This window comes from Tamandua tetradactyla, chromosome 6, assembly GCF_023851605.1.
Source record: "Tamandua tetradactyla isolate mTamTet1 chromosome 6, mTamTet1.pri, whole genome shotgun sequence".
NCBI classification, from domain to species: domain Eukaryota; kingdom Metazoa; phylum Chordata; class Mammalia; order Pilosa; family Myrmecophagidae; genus Tamandua; species Tamandua tetradactyla.
The window spans coordinates 122750215-122768764 of record NC_135332.1 but is presented as its reverse complement, the minus strand read 5'-3'; the positions used below and the strand labels follow the sequence as shown (position 1 = coordinate 122768764).

Here is an 18550-nt window from a genome sequence, read left to right as displayed (position 1 = left end):
TCAAGTTCTTTGATCCTTATGGGTCTGCAGCTTTCCATCTTCCTCCATACACCATTCTCTTCTCCTCTCTCTTTCACATTTGTTAAATGTTTAGAAGTAAGTTTCCGGTGCAGAGTTAAGTTTTGATCTCTTACCACAGATCTCATAGAATGCTGTTCCCCTAGTCCATGAACTGCTTGTTTTTGTTCCACAATGACAATGACATAAACACAGAAAATGAGAGTAAGCATTTAGACTGTTGTATTGTCATTGAACATTACTGTGAAGTTTGAAGGAATTTTTGTACCCTAGAAAAGCCATGTTTTTATCCTAACCAATCTTGTGGGAGCAACAGTTTCTTCTAATTCATATTCCGTATTATAGGGTGGAAATCTGATTAGGTTATCTCTATAGAGATGTGACTCAATCAATTGTGGGTGAAGGCATGTCTCCTCCCATTCTATGTGTGTCTTGATTAGTTTACTGGAATCCTATAAATGAAGAAGCATTTTGGAGAAAGCTTCAGAATGCTGCAGAAACACAAAGCAGAGAGTCCACCAGCCAGTGACGTTTGGGGACAAAGAGGAAAATGCCTTCTGGGGAGCTTCATGAAGCAAGAGGACTGGAGAGAAAGCCAGAAGATGCCACCATGTTCGCCATGTGCCCTCCCACCTGAGAGAGAAACGCTGAATGTCATTGACTTTCTTGAACCAAAGTATCTTTCCCTTGGATGCCTTAGATTGAACATTTCTGTAGACATGTTTTAATTTGGACAATTTCACAGCCTTAGAACTGTAAAGTAGCAACTTATTAAATTCCCCTTTTTAAAAGCTGTTCTGTTTCTGGTATAGTACATTCCAGCAGCTAGTAAACTAACACAGTTACTGAAACATCCCATTTTAGGTCTAATGAATCCAATAATAAAAACTGGGGCAAATATCTTTAATGTATTATTTTCTTAATTTCGTTTTTCAGTAATTAATTTTTTTTAATTTAATCCAAGGATCAGCTGACAGATTGGATTTAACACAGACACACGCCCCCCTTCCTGCTCCCCCACCACATATACACACTGAAAACTTATCCTTCAGCACAGATAGTTTAAGTAGATCTACTCCAAACAATTGTAATATTCCTTTAGCATATTGGACTATTTAGTATTGGCATATTAGATGGATTCCAGAATCCATTAGAGGGATGAAGAATCAGGCTTGGAAAACTGTCAGAAACAAAAATCACACCATAATCAGGCCTTGAAAAAGTAGTAAGGTTGGGCGTGCCATGGTGACTCAGCAGGTAGAGTTCTCACCTACATGCCAGAGACCCGGGTTCGATTCCTGGTGCCTGCCCATGTAAAAGAAAAAAAAAAAAAGCAGTAAGATTGCCACTAGCACCACCACTGCAACCACAACCACCAGACAACCAGACACTGCATGCCATGGGCTATTTGGCCACTGCTGACATTGAAAAGAGATGCTGCTGCCACCTCACCGTCCCCGGAATGACATCTTTTCTGCCTCTGCTTTTTCGCATGACTCACCCTAGATTCAAATTCCTGGGTTAGAATATTCAGTTGTCCAAAGAAAGAATTTTCCAAAGTGCCATCTTAAAATGCCTAAGTTATATGAATGGCCTCTTCCATTAATGTCTATGGTAGTTAACCTTTTTCCCAAAAGCCAGATTTCCATTATAGGCAATAAGGTAGCAGAAGTTCCCTGAGAAGTTATTAAAAATACTGAAGAGAATAAAATCAATACTTGATGAGGCACTATCAAGGAACCATTCCTAAATCGTATACCACCTATTGCATGGCGATAAATTAAAAAATCATCCTTGTCCAGTTGCCTGTGAGTCAGGAGCATCTGTTCACTGCCAACCTTGTTGAGTGAAGGGCATAAAGTCACACAATGTTCAGAAACGCAAACACAGGGTCAACATTGTTCTTTATTTCATTTTCATCTCTGGGAAAAAAGAAACAGCTTTTTATCTTCAAGATCATATTCCCCAGCCTCCATAAGAAAATAAATGCCCCAAAATTCATGGAAGTTAATGACACATACAAAAGATACTGCACATTATCTACATGTAATGCTCACATAGTCTCTTTTTGATATCTTGGTTTTTTTAAACAAAATATTAATAAGAAATCTTATGCTTTCTCAGAAGAGAGACCCAGAATTATGTATGTAATAAGAAGGTGCTTTATTGGGTCAAGGAAGAAGTCCCTAATAACAGGAATAAGATATCACTTAATAATACATCACTGGAGATCTAAAATACTCAAAACGCCCTTTGTTTGATAAAAAAAATAATGTCTACAAGTGGGAGGTGAAGAGGAAAATAGAAGATTCTCGGGGGGCAGAGCCTGTTGATTTCTTTCCTGCAGAATAGAGTAGGAAATAGTTCCAATGACTTAGCATATGACAAGCTTTTAGTTATTATACAAATTAAAGTGAGTTTCTGGAGCATGGTATTTCTGTATGCCTGACATCTGTAAAAATGACAGCCTGTTTGAGAAAAAGCTTTTCAGCATATTCTCCACAGCAGGAAAATATGAAATGTGAGACCTCTCCCTACTCTGCTGCCTAAATTTTTATGGAGACCTGATGTGTGATTCCATTATTTGAAGGTCCGAGAGGAAGAATGTAGGATGTCCATACGAATTTTGCCTCAATATTCCTTATATCTTTATTCTGCAAAGAAACCAAATTTTAAGTCCACAGAAATGTACAGCAATTGTAAGATTACATAAAATAACAATGTCATGGAATGTAGAAACAGTTACACCTCCAGTGATGTAAAAAGTAGAAAATAAGATTTAGGCAAAAACAGGTCTTCCTTCCAGGGGTGTGTGTCTCCCTGGCCATGTGGGGCATGACACCCAGGAATGAGCTGGGCCCTGGCATCGTGGGATTCGGAATGCCTTCTTGATCAAAAGAGGAGAAAATGGAACAAAATAAAGTTTCAATGGCTAAGAGATTTCAAATAAAGTCAAGAGGTCATTCTGGAGGTTGCTGTTATACATTACACAGACATTCCTTTATAGTTTATAGTGTATTAAAATAGCTAGAAGGAAATATCTGAAACTGTTTAACTGTAATTCAGTAGCCTTGATTCCTGATGATGACTGCATAACGATAATGCTTTTATCATGTGATTTTGAAAACCTTTTTAACTGATGCTCTTTTTTTCCCAATGTATGGGCAGATGAGTAATAAAGACAAAAAATAAATAAATAACTTATGGAGGAAGGTAAGGAGTGTTTTAATTTGTAAGGGGCCAAATGCAATATGCCAGAAAAGGAACGGTTTTTAAAAAGAGAATTATATCAAGTTGAAGTTTACAGTCCTAAGGCCATGAAAATGTGCAAATTAAAGCATCTAGAGAAAGATAACTTAATTCCAAAGAAAGGCCTAATTAAGTTTGGGGTTTCTCTCTCAGAAGGGTGCACATGCAAATGTCTGCTAGTTTTCTCTCCTTATTTCATAAGGCTGGCTTGGGGGCATTCTTCTGCTTCATATCCAAAGGTCTCTGGCTGTGTGGGCTCTGTTGACACTGAGCTTTCTCCAAAATGGTTCCCTCTTAAAGGGCTTCAATAAATAACCCCACTTGAATGAGTGGAGACACATTTCCATAGAAACCACCTAATCAAAAGTCTCCACCCACAACTGATTGGGTGGGTCACATTTCTGTGGAGCAAAAAATAGATCCCACACAGCAATACTGAATAAGGATCAAAGACCATGACTTTTCTGGAGCACATGATAGTTTCAAACTGGCACAAGGCATATGGGATGTTTTGGGTATACTTTTTTATTTTTATTTTATTTTATTTTATTTGAAATAATGAAAATATTCTAAACTTGATTGTGGTGACAGATGCATAACTATATGATGATACTGTGAGATATTTATTGCACACTTTGGATGGATTGTATGGTGTGTGAATATGTCTCAAAAAATTGCATTAAAAAAACATGTCTTCATATATAAGATTGAAGAGGGCAATGTAATTTGATGGGATCTGTGGGAAATGTCACCTCACAGCATTGCAGTTCCAAGTCCCTCAAGCATGCTCAAATAAAAAGTTCCTAAATGCTATCCCATCACAGAAGAATCCACTACACTACTGAAACCTTGTGTCTCAGATATTCTACCTCTGTACTCTTAAGAGAAAGCCACTTCTTTGACGGACTCCTAAAGTCCAGCCTGACCCAACAGTACCAAGGTGATCATAGTTGTATTTTTACCAGGTTGGCTTTTCCCAAATATTAAGCAGTAAATTATAGAATTCCCAACTGGAAATGATACACACCAAGCTTTCTCATTAACATTGGAAGATCTATAGCATCAAATAGAATATAGGATCTTCTTGCCAACTTGGTTTGCTGGAAGTTTGAAGAAACAGTTTCTTTTTGCTCTAAATTGATGGAGAATCTGATTGTAGTATAGAACTATTTTGCAAGTATGTTCAGAGCTTTATTCAGATCTAATTAAGTGCCACCACTTTCCGGACATGCAAATGAAATAAGGAATAATGCTGATATCATGTGATAAGACCGTGTTTATTTTTGCCATTGTGACTGACTACTGTGAGAGATTTGCATTCTATCAAAATTAATGGAATGCTATTTTCATGTCAGCAGAAAGAATTTCATGTGGCTTTTACAAACAATTCCAAATCCATCCTCTCTGAGTGCTGATGTTTTTACAAGTTGTTGAGTATATATGGCTTGCATCTGAGGACAATGCCCATTTCTAATTCCTCTTTGCCTATCCAGTAACTTCCAAGGTACTCTGCTTGTAGAATAATCTCATTATTAATATTTAAAGAAACAAGAAACAGACACAGTGATTTAGGTTGTCATTAGAACTACATTATTTTTTTCTGGCTTGATTTTCCCCTCTCACAGACAATAATGATTAAACTTACTAACTGGTCTCAAATGACAGACACTAGTCTAAGTGCTTTGTGTTCTAATTTATTGAATCCTCAAATTACCCCTAAGAGGTTCCATTACTATTACCTTTACAGATGAGTAAACTAATGTGCAGAGAGGCTGAAGAACTTGCCCCACTTATCAAAGCTGTTGAGTGTCTGAGCCAAGAACTGAACTCAAGCAGTCAGGACCCAAAGCCATGGTATTAATTATTCCACTGTGTTCTTGAAGGCATGGGTAAACCTAAAGGAGAACCACAAAAATAGACTCTCCCAAAACTGTTCCACAAGCTCAGTATTCAAGCACTTTATTTATTTTTTATTTAAATATTTATTGTATACTATTGTGCACTATGCATTGAACTAAGCATCAAGGGTGTAGGAAATGTACAACACAGTCTCCGTCTTCAAGTAACTTACAATCTATTTTAGGAAATGGATATGTATCTAAATAAAATATAGAGTGATAAAAATCTATGCAGCAGGGCAGGCCATGGTGGCTCAACAGGCAAGAATGCTCCCTTGCCATGCCAAAGGACCCAGGTTCAATTCCCAGTGCCTGCCCATGTAAAAAAAAAAAAATGTATATACATATTATTATATATTATTTTAATATATATATATGCAGCAAGTAAATTTTTTATAAAATTATTCCATAGAATTTTATTTTATTATTTTTTTATTTTATTATTTATTTTATTATATAGAATTTTATTCTATATTCCATAGAATTCCATAGAATTATTCCATAGAATTTTAAAAAACATTTTATATTATGAAATATAGCATATATTCAAAAAAGCAATACATTTCAAAGTACATTGTAACAGGTAGATAAAGAACAGATTTCAGAGTTTGGTATGGGTTACAGTTCCACAATTTTAGGTTTTTCCATCTAGCTACTCCAAGACATTGGAGACTAAAAGAAACATCAATATAACGATTTGGCAGTCGTACTCATTTGTTAATTCTTATTTTCTCTGTTATTATTCCTCCTTCTCCTTTGACCTTTCTCCCAATCTTTATGGGTATTTGAGCTATGATCATCCTAACATTTTCATGTTGGAAAGGGGTGTTGATAGTATGAGGATGGGGATGGAATTAGTTGATGTTCTTGGAGAGGCTGGCCCCTCTGGGTTTCAGGACTTATCTAGCCTAGGAACGCATCTGGAAAATGTAGGTTTCTGGAAAGTAATCTTAGTCTATGCACTTTATTTTTATCTCAATTAATATAGCTTTGCATTGAGGTGCATTTTATTGGTAATTGATCAGGATTTTCACATTTTTTAAATAAATTCAGACTAAAGATCTTTCTTATAGCATTTAACTTTGCAAACTTGAAGCATTTCCATCATTACTTACAAATACCTATTGAATAGCTACCATTTGTATAACCATTGAATAATGGAGGGATAGGGTCTACTTTCTTTTAAAGTTTTTTTTAATTAAAGAAGTTGTAGATTTTCAGAAAACTCATTGGAAAATACAGGTTTCCCATATAACCTACCCACCCCCATATATGCTGCCTTCCCTATTAATAACACTTTGCATTAGTGTGGTACTTTTGTTACAATTGATGAAACAATATTACTATAATACTATTAACTATAGTCCACAGTTTATATTAAGACTCACTGTTTATGTTTACTTAAAATTTTATTCTGATAATATATTTGCAATTTAAAATTTCCTTGTTTTAACAGCATTGAAGTATATAACTGAATGATATTAATTACATTCAATGCATGCTACCATCAGCACCATCCATTACCAAAATTTTTCCTTCTAGGTTTCGGGACTTGTCTGTTCCAGGTGCCCATCAGGAGGTTGTAGGTTTTTTGAAAGTTACCCTAGTGCATGGAACCTTTGTAGAATTTTATATCATACCCTAGATGTTCTTTAGGATTGGCAGAAATGGTTTTGGTTAGGGTTTGGCAAGTTATGATAGGTAGCAATGTCTAACTGAAGCTTGAGCAAGAGTGACCTCCAGAGTAGCCTCTCAACTCTATTTGAACTCTCTCAGCCACTGATTCCTTATTTGTTACACTTCTTTTCTCTCTTTTGGTCAAGATGGCATTGTTGATTCTACAGTGCCAGGGCAAGGCTCATCCCTGAGAGTCATCTCCTATGCCGCCAGGGAGACTTTCATCCTTGGATGTCATGTCCCATGAAGAGGGGAAGGCAACGATTTCACTTGCAGAATTGGGCTTAAAGAGAGTGAGACCACATCCGAGAAACAAAAGAGGTCCTCCAGAAGTAACTCTTAGGCATATCTAAATATGCCTAGATATGCCTAAGAGGTAGGCTAAACTTCTCTGCTACATTCAGAAATTTCTCAAGAACAAGCCTCAAGATCAAGGGCTTGGCCTATTGATTTGGATATCCCAATATTTGACACGGTATCAGGGATTTCCCTAGTGATAAAGTTTAATAATTCCATATTTTTTCTCCTATTCCTCAAGGGACCTTGCCAATATTTTTTTATTACCTGCTTAATATATTCCAAGATGTATCCAGACACTGCATTAAGCTATACAGGATTAAAGGCTCTCATTCTTATTCTAAGCTCCCTGTATTTGGATTATTTAAATGATGTATCCAGACAGGTTGAGTTAGATTATGCAATCTTTGCATTTTGACTGGAGAGTTTAGTCCTTTTACCTTTGAACTAACTACCAATAATTCAGGACTTTCTTCTACTATTTTGCTATTTGGTCTTTATAGCCCTATAACTTTTATGTCCCTCAATTCTTCCATTAATGACTAGTTTCATATTTGTTTGATTTTTTTTGTATTATACCATTTTGAGTCCCTTCTCATTTCTCTCTGTATATATTTTCCATATTTTTACTATGTGGTTATCATGGGGTTTGAATTTAACATCCTAAATCTAAAATAATCATTTTTTGTGCTACCAACTTAACTTCAATAGCACCCACAAACACTATTCCTATACCCACTTTGTCAAATGGCCCTGCTGCATCCAGCTACAGCAGCAAACAGCCATCCTCTACAAGTGGCTGAAAGTGCCCTCTGCCACCAACCAGTTCACCCATGCCTTGGACTGCCAAACAACTGCTCAATTGCTTAAGTTGGCCCACAAGCACAAAACAGAGACAAAGCAAGAGAAGAAGCAGAGGCTGTTGGCCCAGGCAGAGAAGAAACCTGTCATCAAAGGGGATGTTCCTGCTAAGATGCCACCTGTGCTTCTAGCAGAGGTGAATACTCTCACCACGTTGGTGGAAAACAAGAAGGTCCAGCTGGTGATGATTGCACATGATGTGGGCCCCATCCAACTGGTTGTCTTCCTGCTCAACTTGTATTGCAGGATGGGGCCCCCTACTGCATCATCAAGGGGAAAGACAGGCTAGGATGCCTTGTCCACAGAAAGACCTGCACCACTGTTGCCTTTACACTAAATTTTTACACTGTTGCCTTTACACTAGTCAACTCAGAAGACAAAGGAGCACTAATTAAGCTGGTGGAAGCTATTAGGAACAATTACAATGACTCATGATGAGATCCACTGTCACTGGGTAAGCAATGTCTTGTGTCCAAAATCTGTGGCTCGCATTGCAAGCTAGAGAAGGCAAAAGCTAAAGAATTACCTACCAAACTGGATTAAATGTACCCATTTGGCTTCTCCGTACATAAAAATAAAAGTTTTCCTTTAAAAAAAAATAGCTGTATGTACTCCAGAGAAGCATATTCCTAAATTCTTAAATTCAATCCATTCCTGTGGGTATAAACCCATTGTAATCAGAACATTTTGATGAGACTGTATCACGTTAAGGTGTGAGTCACATCATTCAGGATGGGTCTTAATCATATTACTGGAGTCCTTTATAAATGAAATTAATTCCGAGAAAGAGAGAGAAAGTCATGGAAACAAGAAGTTGAAATGGAGCCCAGAAGAGAAGGAGACCAGGAAACATCACCAGGTGCTTTGCTATGTGGCAGAGAAGATAAAGCTTGCCAGCAGCCAGTCTCCAGGAAGAAAGCATTGCTTTAATGATGCCTTGATTTGTATATTTTCCCAGCAACAAAACTCTAAGGTAATAAATTCCCATTTTATGAGCATTCCCATTTCAAGGTATTTGATTAAGCAGTCTAAAGAAAAAGAACACTCCCCTCCCCCAGCTTTTTGTTGTTCTTATTACAAGTTATTTTTATGTACTGTATGTCTCAAACCATATATTTATCATTACTTTGCTGCATTTGAATTTTAACATGTATTCAAATTTATCTAAGAGGCAAAAAGTGGCACTAAATACCACAAAATACAATCTTACAGGCATTTATAATTACATGTATGGTTACTTTTATCAAAGACCTTAATTTGTTATCTAATATGCCTTTAAATCTGAAGAACTTCTTTTAACCACTGTTTGTAGGACAGGTTTAGTGGTGATAAACGCTCTGGTTTTGTTTAACTGGAAATGTCTTAATCTCTCCAACTGGTTTTTTTTTTTTTTTTTTGCAGCAAACTTCACTTTTATTTTAATAAATTGTCAGAGCCATGCCAAATTTCAGCAACTAGCACTCTAATCAGTCAGCTTTGCCATCATCATCAGGACAAAACCCTCCACCAGCAAAAAGATTTCTCCCTCATTGCTGAAAGACAATATCTCCAGGTATAATATTCATGGGTTGACAATTATTTTCTTTCAGCATTTAAAATATTTTAGCTCACTGCCTCCCTGCATTCATGGTTTCTGATGAGAAGCCAGCACTTACTCTTTTGGGGGCTCCCTTGTACATAACACATTGCTTTTCTCTTGCAGTTTTCAGAATTCCCTACTTGTCCTTGGTATTTGAAAGTTTGCTTACAACATGTCTGCCTATGGCTCTCTTCAAGTTTGTCCAATTTTAGATTTACTGGACTTTTTGAAGGTGCATATCCATGTCTTTTGTTCTTTTGTTAAATTTAGGCAGTTTTGTGATTATTTATTTGAATATTTCTATTGTGCCTTTCTCTCTATCTTTTCTTTATGGAATTCCTATGGTGCATATATTAGTATGTTTGATGGCGTCCCTCGGGTCTCTTAGGCTATGATCACTTTTTTTTTCTTTTTTTGCTCCTCAGCCTGAATCATTTCAATTGTTTTTTCTTCAAAATCACTGATTCTTTCTTCTGCTGGCTCCAATCTGCTGTTGAATCACTCTAAGGAATTTTTTATTTCAAATACTGTGGTGTTTAACTCCATTTTTACTGTTTGTTTACTTTTTAAAATTTCTGTTTATTGATATTCTCTTATTTTCACCCATTGCTTGCTTCATATCCTTTAGTTCTTTCTTTGTGCTTCCCTTTATCTCTTTGAGCATATTGAAGATATATTTTTTAAAAGTCATTGTCGGGTATGTCCAAAGTTTGGTCTTGGTTGTTGGTTTCTGAGTTTTATCTTGTTCCTTTAGTGAACCATCACTTCCTGTTTCTTTGTTTGTCTTGCAATCTTTTGTTCCACACTGCACATTTTAATATTTTTATGTATGAAATCTGGGATTTAGTCCTTGAGCTATCTATTCCTTAAGTTTGTATTCAGATAGAGATATGACAGATAGAGGGCTACAAAAACAAAGAAACCAATGCAAAAAAAAAATACCTTTTACAGTTTTGCAAATCAAGAAAATCAGTCCGAGGCAAGAGTGAATTGCAAGTGTGCTCTCCATCTTTTCTGAGCCTGTGACTTGTCCTGGGCTTGAACTTGTGGCTTTAGGAATTCCTCCACCTTCAGTAACCCACATGCTTCCTCTACTCCTTATGAAAAAGACTTTCCTGCCCTCCCAGGTACTCTAATGTGTGTGTCTTAAATCCAGTAATCCTTTGCCCTAGGCCACGTAGACTTTATAGTTTCTTACATTGCTTTAGATGTCCACAAGCTGCCTCTACCTTCAGGGCAAGTTCTGAGAGGGTGATCCAGAGAAAAGTGTCCCAGTCAGTCTTTCACACCACCAAACAGACACATTTCACAGGCACCCCAGGATGCACATAGAGACTACTCTGCTCCCTCCAGAACACAGCTAGGGGACCATACTGGGATAGCAGGCCAGCTCCACACCACACTAAGGAAGAGTTAGGGAGAAGCCAGCAAGAGCACCATGAACTTCCCCTGCTGATTATAAGTTGTGTTTTCTTGATTTGGCACTTGTCCAGTTACTGAACCCTTTATCTACTTTCTGGAGTTTTGAGATAGATGACTTTGCCAAATTTTACTAGTTGTTTATAGATTCTGTGGGGGGGAATGGAACCCTGGCATATCTTAGACTTTCATCTTCATCCACTAAATATCAGATCTACTTTTCAAAGATAATATTTTTAAGCAGTGTTTCTGCTATGTCCACTTGAATATATGAAAGATCTAAAGGAGAAATATGTTTGAAGACATAAACCCTAAGATATTTTATTTTTCATGGCTCTCCAGGAAACAGAATCACCATGAAATATACATGTGTGTATACATACATTTATGTACATATATGCATATGTATATATGTATGTAAAAATCATGAGATTTATTATAGGACTTGGCTTACATGACTCTGGGGATTTGCAAGTCCATATTCCATAGAGCAGGTTGCAAGCTGGAAACTCTGATGAAGGTTTTGATGAATTCCCTATGAAAAACTGGTTGGCTAAAGTAGGGGTAGAAATTCTTCATGTTTGACTGTGTGATAATAATTAGATTCAGGTGTCAACTTGGCCAGGTGAAGGTTTGCCTAGTTCTATTGCTATGGACATGAGCCGATGGCATGTGAACCTCATCTGTTGCTGATTACATCTGCAGTCAGCTAGAAGGCGTGCCTGTTGCAATGAATGATGTTTGATTTAATTGGCTGGTGCTTAAATGAGAGCGCTCAACGTAGTATAGCCCAAGCAGCTCAGCATGCTTTATCTCAGCACTTGCAGCTCAGCCCAGGCCTTTGGAGATGCAGAAGGGAATTACCCCCGGGAAAGATGTTGGAACCTAGAGTCCTGGAGAAAAGGCCAGCAGAGATTGCCCTGTGCCTTCCCATGTAAGAAAGAACCTCAGTTGAAAGTTACCTGCCTTTCCTCTAAAGAACTTTACATTAACTAAATAAATCCCCTTTTATTGAAAGCCAATCCTTCTCTGGTGTGTTGCATTCCGGCAGCTAGCAAACTAGAACAGACCGCATATATTATCAGTTCTTCCTTTAAAGCATTTTACTGAGTGGATGAGACATTTCTCATGGCTGAAGGTCATCTCCTTTGTTGTAGATGTAACCAGCCATAGAAGCAATCAATTAACTAATTATTTACATCTATGATATAACCTCACAGTAACAAGGAGGCCAGTGCTTGCTGACCAAATAAGTGTATACCATAACCAATCAAGTTAACACATGAACTTAACCATGCAGATCTAATAAGTATTTTTTCACTGCAATGGGAAGAACCATGACTGCTTTAGTCACATTATAGTCCAGCCCTAACTTCACACACAAATCCTGGTCAAACGTGCTCTCAGTTAATATGTATCCCTTGAGGACAAGGGTATCTGAAATCCCACTCACTCTTAATTTTTTATTTCTACTGGCATTAATAGGTATCTATTCAAAACTCTTGCAGCATTTAAATCTCAATTCTGATGAAAGTTGTGCTGTTTTGGGGGTGTTAGTTTGCTCCTGTTTGTTATGTTGAGTATAGGGACTGATATCTATGCTGCCAACCTTCCTGAAGGCTGCTTCTAAAATAACTGACATTGCCCAGTGCAACTGGATGGAGCAGTATCACATTAATGTTTAAAAAGCATTGACGATGGAGTTAGCAGACATGCTTTTAGCTACCACATATTTTATGTGTAATAATCAACTCACTTAACCTCACTTGCTTCATGTCTGTCATTCGTAGTATGGGAATTATGGTTGTCTATAAGTCACAGAGCTGTTTCTTCATTCATTGATTCATTCCATCAGTTAACAGAGTTCTTGAGCATCTGCAGGTGTCAGGCACTCTTCTAGGCTCTGGGGAACTGGCAATGAACAAACCAAGTCTCTTCTTTTAAGGAAACCACAGTCAAGAGTTGTTGGGATTAAATAAGAAAAATGTATGTAAACCCTCAATTCCTGATCTATAGTAATCTGTAAAAGCACACTAGCTGCTTTTATAACTAATACAGAGCATTCTATTTGCACATAAAGGTTTAGAAGGATGAGTAAACTTATTCCAGCTATAAGGCACTGGTAATCTCTGGGGAAACATAGCAATTTCCAACTAAAGTAACAAGGGGGTGGGAAGGTATACAGAAGTGCAGATGTGGGTGATTAATTCTGCTTAGAGCTATGCGGAAAGCTTCAAAGATCAGAATATTAGATATTTGAGCAAAATCTGAGAAGAGGAATCGAACAACTGGAAAAGGAAGGAAAAGGCAATATGGGCAGAGGGAACAGTAGGAGTTAAGGACCAGATGGGAAGATTCATGGTATGTTATTGGGAAAAGGAACACAACAGTCTGACCAAAATATATGGAATGAAAAGAATGAAATTGGTAACGAAAACTGTGGCCAAATTTGTAAGCACTCTCAAATATAAACAACTCTCTAAGTAAGAGGTTGAAATAATTCTAAGCATAATATTGAATAATAGGAAAGCTTTTAACCAGGGAATGTTATCACCAGGTGGTCATTTTAGAAATACTGCAGACAGTAGTACAGATTGGAACATGGAAGCCTAAAGGCGAGACCACCTATTTTGGTCTGTGGTGAGAATTTAGGTGAGATATAAAAGAACTAGTGTACTGAGGGAAGAAGGTAGGCAAGTAGGTTACAAAATCACTTTGAAGGAGAACTGGGGAGAATGTGTGAAAAGGAATATGTAAGGAAGAAATTGAGCAAAGTAAATCTTTCCATATGACCGTTTCATATCCTTGTTGGAGTGATATTGAATATTGAATAGGTCAAAAGTCAGGAGGGATAGAGAGCACGTGTATGTATGTGTGTTTGCGTGTGTATGTGTGTGTGTGTGTGTGCGTGTGTGTGTGTGTGTGTATGTGAGAGAGAGAGAGAGAGAGAGAAATGAATGCCAGGAATTTAGAGATTAATCTAATCATGCACATATAATGTCTAACTCATAGAAATCAAAGACTACACATGCAGAAACATGGCATAAGGAAAAAATATGGCCCAATTTTCACAAAACAATTTGTATAGTAGATTCCTGAAAGAAGGCAGTATATCCAGGGACTACGAGATGATAATAATGGATGAGACCTCATAACAGCACTGAAGACTTTTATCATGTAAAATGGCACTACAGAGGGAAACATTTTTCTTATAACATGTTACAGTACTTTAAAAATAAAAATAACCTTAAAACTAAGAGTTAAAGAAGCCCAGTGAAATAGGGCAATGAGACTTTGTTTTACATATGAGAAAATTAATCTTCAGAGATAAAGAAATCTAACACTTCAAACTCTAATCTCTTCTTTTGCAATCTGAGGAAATTTCCACTGTTCATCTTTCAGACATAAAATACTGATTTTATAGCAGGACACTGACTAACTGCTGAGCTGATCTTGGTAAACTACTAACAGAAAGTTTAATTTTTCTTGCCATTCTATTAAAAACTAGCTATTGAATAATACATGATTATTAACATGACAAAGAAAGTCCAATATTAAAATTCCAGACTTCTGTCAATTAAAAATATCTTCATTTGTCAGCTCAAGGCTGTCTTAAGTGGAATACTCTTTGTTACTTCCCCAGTTGCTCTAATTTCTGGCACCTTTAAATAAGTAAATTGGCGTCAGAGGGAGAGGTTAGCGTGTAACAAATGTCCTAAGAGACGGTAGGGTTTTAATCTGGTTTTCTGGCTCTTTCTCTCTTAAGGTGTCTTTATGGGTTTCTCAGAAATATTTATTTTCAACGAGAACATTTGATTACAATTTCCTGGAGCTGGAAATGCCTCCTTCTAGCTAGCTGGCAGCTAACAACAGCCCTCTTGTCTTCAGCTTCCATACCTAACATTCCACTCCCAGACTAAGACCTCTCAGACCTCTCACCCCTGACAGAAAGCCCTATGAGTGGGACCTTCTCGAGACCTCCTCCTCCATCATTCCACCATCAGTGTAGTTGTGACTGACCCCCAAAGCAACACAGCTACCAGCAAACCAACCAGACTAGAAGTTAGGCACCTATCCACATCACAAAAGATACCTATCGTGCTCCATGAGAGACTCTTATGAAGTTAAGGAGAAGCTCAAATGTACCTTGAGCTTATCTTTCTTATCTCCAAGTGAGGTTGGGGCTGTAGTAGGCAACTTCTAAGATGGTCCTCTTAAACAGTATTTGTTTCTCTTCTCCATATTTCTCAGGGAACTCTCATATCCTGATCACATGAACACATACATTTTTGCATTGAAATCTGAAAATACTATATTGGTTTTCTGCTGACTATGTGTGAGCAAATGATGTGTACCTATTTTTTTGTCTTTATGGAGCAAGATGGAGTGAAAAAAATACATCCATCTATGCTGTTTGGTATCTCGATTTTAATCTGCAACAAATTATCACTTCACATAACATCAACCACAAAAGGAAAACCAGAAACAAAATAAGTATTTGATGTTTATTCAAACATGTAGTTCTAAAGCCAATTATAACAGAAATTCTCACTCTGTGCTTCCTCTTCTTGGTATTTCCTGTTTGCCTCCTCTCCCCCTTTTCCCTTCCCTAGCCTTTTGCTGACTTCATTCATGCCACTTTACCTTTGTATGACATTTTTTTTTTCCTGTCCTTTTTCAACTGTCCTCCCTGAAAAAGATTATTGCAGTAGAAGATTCATAGAACTATTTTCAGCAGCAGTTTAGATGGTTTCTACAGTGCATGACTGGGCATTTGTTTCACAGGTGGTTGCATCACATGAGCTGGGTCAAGACACAGGGAGAAATCTGCTATTCCTTGAAATACCTCCATAAACAGCTTCACATGGGAAATAATACTCAATGATGGACAGCTCTTACCCATCAAAAAGAACAAAAAAGAGAAAATATTGGAACAAAGAAATATTGTAAGTTAAAACTTGCTAAAAGATGTTTTCCATATAGAATGTTCATATCACATTCATAGATAGGATAATTATGCATATTTTCAGAGAAACACAGGAATAAGACATTATTGCTAGCATTAATCTTTTCCATTTTATGTAGATACAACAGCTTTCAGATTTACTTCTTTAATAATATAGGATCCGAGTTACCCTTCTATCTTTAGCTCTTGCTTTTGACTTTCTGGTCCTCTGCCAACCATAACACTGTGTCCAACATACCCCCATACATTTTAGGCAATGCCAACTTCTCACGTCCTAAAATGCCCTCTTACTCTCCCTGGCATTGTCATGTTGATATCTATGTCTGGTTTACCTTCCCGTGTTAGCCTTTTCTCCTACCACACATTCCCTCCTCCACTGCTCTGAGCGCCAGCACTTGAATGTGCATACAGTACTGTGTACATTTCATAAGTGCTTAATAACTTTTATTCATGAATTAATAACTGAGCGAATAAATGACTGAATAAATGTACATTGTGGCTACATTCCTGAGTTGCTCCAAGGAAGCTGAAGTACAACTAATAGGCACTGTGACTGAGCCCCTTAACCCCTAGGTTGACTTGTTTCCTTGTTTCATAGTAAAGGGAATAGCCGTCACCTACCATGCTCCATTTCTCCTCAATACTATTTCCCCAATTCTGGCTGGTGATCTGGTATTAATAGAATATATCTTTTCTTCTTCCATAAAATATTTTCTTCAAATAGAAATTATCAATCACTCTTTAAATGGCCTTTCATCTTCAACCCCATACAATATGGGTAACTTCACTATTAGACAATAAAAATTGCTCTCACCAAGACCAACAATAACTTCTGTGCTGGTCTGAAACCGTTGTGTACCCCAGAAAAGCCATGTTCTTTAATTCTGTTTCAATACTGCAGGGTGGGAACTTTTTGATTAAGTTGTTCCCATGGAGATATGACCCACCCAGTTGTGGGTGGGGCCTTTTGATTAGGTGGTTTCCATAGAAATGTGTCTACATCCTTTCAAGGTGGGGCTGCTTACTGGAGTCCTTTAAGAGGGAAACATTGTTGGAAAAACTTCAGAGCCAACATGGGACTCAGACATTTGGAAATGAAGAAAGAAAACACACCCGGGGAAACTGTTTTATATGAAAAGCCACGGACCCCAGCAGATGCCAGCCATCTGCCTTCCCAGCTGACAAAGGTATTCCAGACCCTTCAGCCCTTCTTGAGTCAAGGTGTCTTTACCTGGATCCCTTAGTTTGAACATTTTCACAGCCTAAGAACCATAAACTTGCAACTTAATAAATTCCCTTTTTAAAGGCCATTCCATTTCTGGCATATTGCATTCTGGAAGCTTTAGCAAACGAAAACACCTTCCAATTGTTAAATTCAAATACGTATTTTCAGTCTCATATAATTCCCTTGCAACACTTGGCACTGTTAACCATAACTCTTTCTTTCTAGAAACTCTATCCTGATATCTGCATTCTGCTATCTCGATTGCAGACTCATCTCAGTGGTTTCTGCTCTTTTATTGGTGGGTTTACCCTTTGTGCATTTACTCTGAGTCAAGGCTACCAGAGGTAGGGCCTTCTGATCTTGGGCCAAATACTCTCCCTGGAATATACAATCCCATTGCCTCATTTATATGCAGATGACAACCTTGTTGTAGCTTTCGTTTAATTTCCAACCTCTAAGTCCAAATTTCCAATTATCCACTGGAAAAATAAACTCTAATATTATAGAGCCCCAACTTATCACACAAAACAAAATTCGTAGCACACATAGGCTCACATACAACATCCTGCAAATACTCTTATGCAAAAAGAAGCATGTCTAGTGGTCAACGGCATGGACTCTGGATCCATGCTGCTTGGATATAAATATTGGCTCTGCAGCTGCTAGTTTTATGACTTTGGACAAATTGCCTAATCTCGCTGTATCTTAGTTTACTCACATGTAAGGTAGAGATAATAAAAGTACCTCCCTTTAAAGATTGTTATGAAGATAAAATGAGGTTGTTTATGTTAAATATTTAGAACAGTATCCATCACATAGTAATTGCTCAATAAATGTTGCCCATTATTAGAATCATTGCATTTAGCACAACATAATTAACTTTTAATTCTGTATCACTGACTAAACACTTTGCTCCTTAATGATAGGAATTATGTTTCATTCATCTTATCCCAAGTGGCTACACAGCTCCTGGCATTTGGATGCCACATGAAAGCTGTGGTGGATAAATGAAAGCCTGGCCTGCTCCCTGTGCTTTCAAATTAATTTAAGGACTTCTCATTATAAGGACCTCAGTTCTGCTGCCAATCAGTCATCCAAATGTGTTGATTCTACTTCAAGAGACTCTGTCCCTTGTCTCCAATACCACTGAGAACCCTCATCATATCTTACCTGGGCCATTGAAATAGTTTCCTACCTGATTTCTCTGTCAAGAACTTTATCCATATTACCTCTAGATTTATTTTCCCAAAATAAAATAAAATCAATCATGTTTCTCCCCAGGTTGAAAGCATCTGCTGTTCCAACCTTTTGAAAGCACTGTCTACAGAATAAAATTCAAACTTCCCAATATGCCACAGGTG

The 18550-nt window shown here is 37.4% G+C and overlaps 1 pseudogene; it reads left to right on the top strand.

Annotated features, from left to right (window-relative positions):
* The first annotated feature begins 7207 nt into the window (after window positions 1–7207).
* On the top strand, window positions 7208–8543 carry LOC143686822 (large ribosomal subunit protein eL8 pseudogene; annotated as a pseudogene).
* The last annotated feature ends 10007 nt before the right edge of the window (window positions 8544–18550 follow it).